The 10000-nt window shown below is 36.2% G+C and overlaps 2 protein-coding genes across 3 annotated transcripts in view; one reads left to right on the forward strand and one right to left on the reverse strand.

Moving 5' to 3' along the window:
- The window catches only part of LOC136848697 (carbonic anhydrase-related protein 10-like), a 73942-nt gene extending 72364 nt beyond the window's left edge, over positions 1-1578 (reverse strand). Inside the window, exon 1 of one of the 2 annotated variants that reach the window (XM_067121206.1) lies at positions 1501-1578. The gene's annotated coding sequence lies outside the window, so the exon portion shown is untranslated. The remainder of the gene's footprint in view (positions 1-1500) is intronic. The other variant, XM_067121208.1, reaches the window with a different exon arrangement.
- LOC136848698 (uncharacterized) overlaps positions 1-10000 on the forward strand; it is a 141760-nt gene that overhangs the window by 93396 nt on the left and 38364 nt on the right. The window lies entirely within an intron of this gene.

Here is a 10000-nt window from a genome sequence, read left to right on the forward strand (position 1 = left end):
AACCTATTTGAAAAAACAATGAAAACTCTTTTGTTCATTGTGTCGGAGCCTTACCAAAGCTCTTGTGACACTAATCTATATCGGCCGATATAGATTAATTATAGATTAATTATAAATGGTCGTGTAGCCTCAAGGGAGAGGGCAGTGACGATTCTTCATTAGCATTTGTAAAGTCTTACGACGATTTAATCGTCAACAGGAATTTGAATGAATCATTTCCTTAGATTATCATTTCCCCAGAGTATCATATGTAATGGCTTTTATAATGATGTTGAGGCCATTATTGCGTAGATGCACCTTGTCAGAGCAATAATGTCGTTTTTAGAATTATGATGTTTATGCTTTTTATAGATTGTTATTTATAGATGAAATATGTTTGGGAGGAATCGATGAATACTTCAATATTTCAGAGCGTTCGAGCTAACTTTTGCTGAAAAATTTTTATGAGAGAGAGAGAGGGGGGGCGGGGTAAGCCTTTCGAGTATTAATATATGGCAGCTCTTATGGATATATAAACTAAAATAACAGACGAATAAAGACAGAATGAAGGCATCTTGTTAACCGATAGATTAACTGATCCGATATTACAAACTGGGCTTCATGGCAATTTTGATTATCGACTCAGATAATCCTAAAACAGGCCCGATACTACAATGGGATGGTTTTATAGCTTCAGTTGACTCTGATAATGGAGAAAGCTTTATTTGACCTTGCAGTTGTTAGAATGAAGATATCAGAAAAGATCTGAATTGAATAAAAGCTGCTTACGGTCATATCTGCTTACATTTGATTATCGAAAGCCGTGATTTCAATCGAGCCTAGAAAATATAATACAACAGGTACATATCACTGTAGAAAGCATGATTTACTTAGAAAATATGCCGAACTTCTTCCATTAAGAGATATTACGATGAAATTTCCCGGAAGAGATGTGTGTGAGAGAGAGAGAGAGAGAGAGAGAGAGAGAGAGAGAGAGAGAGAGATAGAGAGAGAGAGAGAGAGAGAGAGAGAGAGAGAGAAAACATTTTTTCCTTGCCATTTCATGCCAGTGTTCCACAGCTGTAATCTTCATCCAAATTCATTTGTTCCAGCGAGATGATTAATCTCTTAATATCTCACAAAGAATCCCACTGAGGAGCTTCATGAAGAATGAAGAGTGTTATTTACTTACGCCAGACATCAAATATATTTTCTAATTAGAAGAAGAAGCAGATGAGATAAAAGAACAGAATGACGTACAGAAAGATAAATTAATAAGAAAATGTAGTTGTCACAATCACTGTTTATTTATTACGATTCTGAAGAATGGATTTTTTGAAGCTCCAACTCTAAAGTTTCCAAGTTGCCCTGAAGTTCTTCCTATTCACTGATATTTTCTCTTCCATAAACAAGATCAGTCAACTGCCAATGTCTTACAACAATGGCAGACTTCTTACTAGCATATCTCATCAAGAAAACATGGCAGAAGTAAACAGGCAGTAATTTCATAAGAGACAACACCGATAAGTCTTCAAGAATTTCCAAGTGACGATGGGGTCGAGAGGGTGCTAACGTAGGTCCGACTTTCACGACAGTACATGGCACACTGGCTGTCTGGCTCCCATTACAGGTTCGCTCTCCTCCCCCCGCCCTCTCTCTCTCTCTCTCTCTCTCTCTCTCTCTCTCTCTCTCTCTCTCTCTCTCTCTCTCCCTCGCGCGCGCTACCTTGGAGGTGCTGCAGTGGTTAGCGATTACAGATGAGCAATAGCACCCAGACAGATATCTTGTAGCGGTTGCAAGAAGCGCAAGGGAGAGCCAGTTTTAGACCTTACTCGCCTAAGTAATTGTCTTTGCATTTAAAATTAATTTGGTTTTTGCATTCTCAACATACATTTCCTCTAGCACAAAATACGGAAGAAAACGCACTTACGTGAATACATAGGGAATGGATGTGTACAACATACATAAAAGGAGGTGGCTTGACAAAAAGTAGCATAAAGGTCTCTACCTCATTTACTGAGTCGTGGCTGAGCTCCCTCTGCAGAAAACTTCCATAGCAGCAGTAGGTATTTCGTACACCTAGGCAGGAGTCTCGCCAGCAGTGTGTCGAACTCCTCTGCATACAATGCGCCATTCACTCCTGTCCTTTCCAATACCTCTTCACCGTCCTCCTCAGACTTTCAAATTATACACTTTTCACCAGCCTCTCATTTTCCATACTTTCCATCCTTTCATTTATACTAACTTCGACATAACGCCACATTTCTCACCATTTCAATTCTCCTCATGCCACATACACTACACAAGCAGTTCATCTCAGCAGCGTCAACCTTTTTTCTGTCGTCACTTCTGTAAAGGAAAGTTGGTTCTACAGTGACTCACCGCTTCTTTCTTCCTAGTACCATCTTTTATATTTACTACCCAATACCTATCTGAATCACATGTTTCCATTCATCCACCATCCATGTTAACATTCGTTTACTTCATCGTCCTGGTTTTCGTATACCATCACAACCTTATTCTTGCGTTATCTTCTTGCAAATACTTATAGACTGTTTCACTAGCTTCTGTGATTTCCCTTCACTGTCCACAATCAGTACTGTATCATCTGTAAACATCAGCCATTCCACACCCCACTGATTCATTTTGTTGACCCACAACTTCGCACCTATGTTTGATTTCCTTTCTCGTACTTCTAACATAACTGTAGACAGCCATTGAGACATAACTCATGTTCGTCTCAGACCCCCTTTCTTACACTTGGCTAGTAGCTCTCTCATCTTCTCATTGCAACATAAAAGCTTCAATTCCAGTATGAAAACTTTCAGTAAATCACTCGGCAACATGTCTAAACCGTACATCCTCAGTACCTTCCTCATAGTTTCTCTGTTGATTTTTTCATAAGGTTTCTCTAGGTATAAGAGTAGCACTACGTCATTATCTATCTCTTTGTTTTCAGAAATCTCTTATAATTTTCATAACAAACACCGTCTTGATTCTTTCACCTTATGCCTTTTCTAAACACAGTTTTTCCCCAATCAATCTGTCTGTATTTGTCTTACTTTCTCAATCAAAATCGTACCGTACAACTTACCTGATATATTATATCCCGCAATGTTATGACCCTGTAATTCTTGTATTCTCCTCTGTCAGCTATCTTTTTCACAAATAAACCATTATTTCTCTCACTCAAATCTTCGGAACCTCTCCTTCACCAGGTCGCACCTCACAAACTCTCCTCAGCCACTCCATCGCACTATCAGCACTGTACTGTAGTACATAATTTTTAGTCTCTCATATCCTCAACAGTTACTTCCAGATATTCTCAAGCTGACACTAACCCTTCGTACCCCAGTGTCATTTAGCTACATCTCTTTTACTCTCCACACTCAAGAAATCTCCAAAATACCCACTTCATTGGCCCAGGTTTTCATTCATTTCGGATAGCAACTCTCAATTTGCATCTTTTATTCTGAGATCCATTCGTTCATGCACCTTTCTCTCTGCACTTACATCCTTTTAGAGCAACTTATTCTCCCGAAAGGTGTTGCATATTTCTCCTCTAGTTGTATATATATACAGTATATATATATATATATATATATATATATATATATATATATATATATATATATATATATATATATATATATATATATATATATATATATATGTATATATATACAATATGTATATATGGATGTATGTAAAGCTATTTTGCATATATATATATATATATATATATATATATATATATATATATATATAATGTGTGTATGTGTATGTATGTATCTGTAGGCTTGTAATACCAGCTCTTGCTAATATACAATTCTAACGACATTTTAAAACCAGACGCACATATTTGTAGACAAACAAATGAACGAATGAATCGCCCTAATCCTGGCTTCACCTTCCAATGCGAGTTGTTCTAAACTAGAATGAAACATCGATTATGTAATTTTATTGCTTATTCGGAGCAATAAAACTTGAGGGAGAACTAGGTGCTGGGAGAGACAAAGACGATAGAGAATGATGTTATGGAGGGCGGCGCAGAAAGATAGGAACAGGTGAGCAATGCATGGATAGTAGATACGTGCAATGATGCAGAGGTACGCTGATGAATAAAGGAATATAGGATGAAATTAGAATGGATGAAGCATGTGACGAGATGAGTATTGACAAAAAGGCATCTGGGCAAACAAAAGAATATGCATTGGAAGGGAAAAGGGAGCCACGTTACGTATAAAACATGACGTTCAGACTCTCAAGGGGATGCAGTGATAGTAGAATGATTGAGCAAATAATGCTACATCAAAATGTTTTAGGTATGAAAATCGATATGAGTTATTGCATGCAGCCTATTTTCAGTTCAATTCTTCTGAGAGATCGGCCGATAGGATAGAAAGCCTAATATCCCTTGCAGCCTAAGTCTGATGGAAACAAGAAGAAAGGAAATGACAAAAGTAGATCTTGACCTCTGATGGGGAGACAGTTCTTACTATCTCACTAACTCTACTGACACTCGAGCCTCATTGTGACCCGTGCCACGCGCAGCAGACACAACGATGGACAATATTATAAAAATGATTTCTCTGTATTAAAATCCCCGCACGGGGGTAGTGCCGTCAGTGTACCACACGTGGTGCACTGTACCACACGTGGTGCACTTAAGGGTCTTTGCAGCGTCCCTTCAGCACCTATCTGCAGCCTCTCTCATTTCTTTTGCTTTACCTCCGTTCATATTCTTATTCCTCCATCTGACTTTCCACCCTCTCTAACAGTTGTTTCATAGTGCAGCTGCGATGTTTTCCTTTTGTTACACCTTTCAAACTTTCTTACTGTCAGTTTCCCTCATGGGTCCCAGCCTTTGGCCTAAATTCTATATACTCTGTATTAAAATAAAAAAAAGGTAGCTCTGCGTGGGGTATTTGGCGCGTTGATCGAGGTCTGGATGTTGAGCGAAGTGACTGGATCCTTGAGATGTGAAGGACTTCTTGAGAATCCTTTAATCCCATTGTCTCTCCGTCATCAGTAGGGTGCTCCTCGTTCTCTCAAAGGTGACCTCAAGTAAAGATCTGTGATCGGACGGTCGATATATCGACGGTAAACAAGAGGATGCGTTGCCCGGAGTGTCAATATCACTGCCTGGGAAACGACGAGTTATTGGTAATAACTGTAACATTATGGCGATGCGAATCTGTGATTTATTCTGTGTACAGTTTGATGAAGATTGAAAGAGACAGAGCAGTTCTGCGCAGGTCTGTATGCATCCTCATCGTTATTTGTTTCAAGTACGTACACACATTACATATGCAAGCATATACAAGTTTAAACACATTTTTGCACACGCTCAGAAACACATATGTGCTGTACGTAAGTATATACATGTACATTATATATATATATATATATATATATATATATATATATATATATATATATATGTGTGTGTGTGTGTGTGTGTGTGTGTGTGTGTGTGTGTGTGTGTGTAGAGAGAGAGAGAGGGAGAGAGAAAGGAAAAAAATATTCTGATTGGGTCCAGATCTCAAAAATAATCAACTGACAAAATTTCACTTACCAGATATAAAGATGAAAAGAGCACAGTGGATAGGTAGATAGATACATACATACATACATACATAGGTAGATAGATAGACAGGTAGCGAGAAAGAGAGTACGATGGATATTTACAAAGAAAAATGCGCATGTATTTGAATGACCAGGTAAAACGATCATCACTTGTGGTATTATGGAATGTATAGTAGAGATATTGCATTATTTACCCCGTTGAAGAATTAAAACAAGAAAAATAAACCTTGTGAATTAAATGTTCTGAGACCTTGTCAGTGAATGAGTAAGTGCGTTGTTAAACAGGTAAAGACATGAGTGAATAAATAAATAGGAAAAATATAAATAGATAAGTAAATAGTTATATAAATCAATGGCAAAAGGATTTTCTTAGGAAAGCTTAGGTAATAAGTGAGTCTATTGGAAATAATGTAGACATATATATATTGAAAAATCAATGCCGGAAAACTGACGTGCATACAAACATACATACTATGTATATATATATATATATATATATATATATATATATATATATATATATATATATATATATATATATATATATATACATTATATATATATATATATATATATATATATATATATATATATGTATATATATATATATATATATATACATACACATATATACATATATCACTAAGGAGTGCTTATACATTTACAATAAAAAAAAATATAGAATCACTAATAATGTTAAAACTTGAAAGGGAAACCGGACGTGTGTAGATTTATAGCCGGTTCAGTTTTATTTTCTATGTGGATTCTACTAATCTTATTTCATCTTAAAAGTTACGTCTAAGTATACATTTAAAATCTTCAAAATTCAAATTAATGTTACAGCTTTCATGGCAGTGGTCCCTTATGGCTGAATACTAAAAGGGTTTTGAGCTTTCTTCCAGTTCTACAAATAACCTCCTTATGGTCGTAGAATCCGGGTACAACGTTTCAAAGAGGGATGGCAATGTGGACATGGAATTTAGGGTAAAGGCCAAGCACTGGGACCTGTGAGGTCATTCAGCGCTGAAACGGAAATTGACAGTAAAAGGTTTGAAAGGTGTAACAGGAGGAAAACTTCGCAGTTGCACTATGAATCAATTGTTAGGAGAGGGTGGAAAGTAAGATGGAAGAGAATGTGAAAGGAGGTGCAGTAAAAGGAACGAAAGGGGTTGCAGCTAGGGGCCGAAGGCACACTGCAAAGAACCTCAAGTAATGCCTACGGTGCACTGCATGAGGTGCACTGACGGCACTGTCATATTTGTGTATAATTCCAAATTCATAAGAAAGAGGTAATTTTTTCTTTACGACTGACAAAATTCTTCATTTTGTAGTTGTAGAAAGTCAATGAAGGAACAGCTGACGGGAAATATTTGATAGAAATTGAATACATTTCATTCTTCCAAAAAATGGCCACCGTCTTACGAATCTGGAATTGTACACCAACGTGACTGTCCACAATGACAGACATCTAGAATATGTTGTTTCTTATATATTAAAGTTCTCTGTTTTCAGATTCCATGATCAGAAGATCTCTGCAAAGGCCCTTGTATCAGCCTTAAGGGAACATTGCTAAGAGGTCTGTAACACCGGTGTAATAAAATTTTTTGAAGACTTTAAAGTTCTATTTACAGGTGTAATTGAAAATGAAATAACATTAGCAGAATCCATCTTGAGGAAAATTACAACCTGCTTGAAATTTACGTTCGTCCAGCTTCCGTTTGAAGTTTTAACATTATTAGTGTTTTTTAAATTTTCGTTTATTATTATTATTATTATTATTATTATTATTATTATTATTATTATTATTATTATTATTATTATTATTATTATTATTTGTGTGCGTATGTACACAAGTTTGTGAAAATGTATGCTACATAATCACTAGCGCAATACTTGCATGTATGCATAAATGCGTTGTTACACTATAAGTATACACCGTTATAGTGTATACCTATGGAAAGAGACTTCGTTCGAGCCATCTCGGTGTTTGTATGAGACACGTTTTCCAAGCATTTCCTGTACTAATCGTCATGATTATCATCATCATCGTCGTCATCATTATCTCATAATCATTACTGCCTCTATTTTTTTTCAGTGTTAGGTACGGCTTCCTCCATGTGGTAAAGCAACTAAATCTTGATGATCTCTTCTTATTTTTCTTCTCCATTACGAAGCCTTCTTCTCTCCTTTTCATTACATGACTCGGAGGTTTTATCTTTTGTATTTATCTCTTTTCTTAAATCTCGCCATTTACTGTAACTGTTTTTATCTCCAGCTTCTTCATTTCTGTGGCTACCTCAGTCTCAGATTTATACATTTGCTTTCTCTTGTGTCCCCCAATGCCACATTTCAGAATTAGGGTCTTTCCGAGACCCCAGTGCTGTTCTGAAGTTTCAGTATCAGACCCCCAAAGGGTCCTCTCGCCGTCTCTGTTGACTGGAAAGAATCCAGAGGTCCAAATCAGGTCTCTTAACCCTTTCAACACCTTCAGGAAAGGGCCAGAAATGGGCCAAAGTATGTTGGAATTTTTCGCAAAAGTCCGCAGAAAACCGACCAACCTGGCCTTGAGAATTGTCGTAGCATTCATGGACGTAGCTAGTTTAGGTAAGACCTAAGCTGTCTAAGATTGTTTGCCCGCCGAATTTTTCTAAAAGAAAGCAAAATTATGTGTCCTGGGGAACCCTGGTCCCTGATGTTTTTGAGTTATTGAGAATTTTTTCATACCGAAAAAAATCCATAGGTACATTAAACACGAGTCAAAATAGAGGGCCAGTTTTAGTCCACTTCAGCACAAAATATGGGCACCATAGGGTCAAGCGACGATTCCCAAAACGGGAGCCATATAGCATAAGTGATTTATAATGGTTTCTACCCTGGCTCAAAAATCATGGAACAAAATATTCAGAGTAGAATGAGTGAGCGCAGCCGGCATGCATATCTGGGGAAATATATTCCACTAAACTAACGATCAGTCGTAAAGGATAAATTCCCGGCCGCAAAAAGAATAGAAATACATCACAGACGCACTCCATAACGATAACAAGACGAATGGGAATCGCCCACATCCCGAACGTTTGAAGTTTACCCCCCATCCGCTCAAACTTCGCAGCACAGACATTAGTGAGAGCGAATTTGAGTCTTGCAACTTGGATGATAATTCGAGAATATATATTATGTTGTTTGTGAGTTACGGCAAAAGTTTGTCCGGGAGTGTTTCGTTGTACGAGAAGCAAATGTGTTATAATGTTATCATCCGCTAACTGAGGAACCAGATGGTGGCTATTACGGGGCTAGTTTAACGGCCCTCACTTTCGTCCCCTAATATCTCTCTTTTGCCGGGAACGTGATGAATTAAGTCTAGAATCCCTTAATCTTCCGTGATTAGCAAAATGTGTTGTTCGATGTCGTTTCATTTGGGAGAGAGACAGAGACAGAGACAGAGAGAGAGAGAGAGAGAGCGTGGTTTTGTTGTTTCAAATATAATTGCGTTTGCTCAGATGGTAAATGAGAGAAGAGAGAGAGAGAGAGAGAGAGAGAGAGAGAGAGAGAGAGAGAGAGAGAGAGAGAGAGAGAGAGTCTAGGGCTTTGAAATGTCTGTGAAAAGAAAATGTTAAGTTTTGAACAGGTTGAAAAATTTATTCTAATATCTTTGAAGATACGTTTATATATGTATATATATATATATATATATATATATATATATATACATACAGTATATATATATATATATATATATATATATATATATATATATGTATGTATGTATGAGTGTATATGTATGTATATGTATACATATATATATATACACATAAATTGGCTGAGCCCTGATTGATTAGGGGAACTGCCCTCGCCTCATTAGTGAGAATCTTGAGTTCGATCCCTAGCAGGGCAGGAGGTAATTTAGATCTGTTACTGAAACTAATATTGTTCCCCTATTTTTACCCAGCATGGAATTAGTCAGCTGTGGTGGTTCACAACCAGGGATGAAAATTTCATGGGATTAGCTCCCTACTTCCCAAATACTAGGTGAGAACCAGAAAAAGTAACAACTTTTGGAACGGTGTATATATATAATATATAAATATATATATATATATATATATATATATATATATATATATATATATATATATAAATTTAATTAAAAATATATATATATATATATATATATATATATATATATATATATGAATGAATTTTTATCACATCACCGTGATATTATATATACACAAATATTAAGCTACAAATTCGTTTAATATCCAGTTCGCTCTACCTCTGAAATTTATTTATATATATATATATATATATATATATATATATATATATATATATATATATATATATATATATATATATATAATCAACACACAATCGCGTGTGGAACAAAAATAAATTTTTGAGATATTTATATATAATATATATATGTATATAT

The sequence above is a fragment of the Macrobrachium rosenbergii genome, chromosome 19 (genome assembly GCF_040412425.1).
Source record: "Macrobrachium rosenbergii isolate ZJJX-2024 chromosome 19, ASM4041242v1, whole genome shotgun sequence".
Classification (NCBI taxonomy): Eukaryota; Metazoa; Arthropoda; class Malacostraca; order Decapoda; family Palaemonidae; genus Macrobrachium; species Macrobrachium rosenbergii.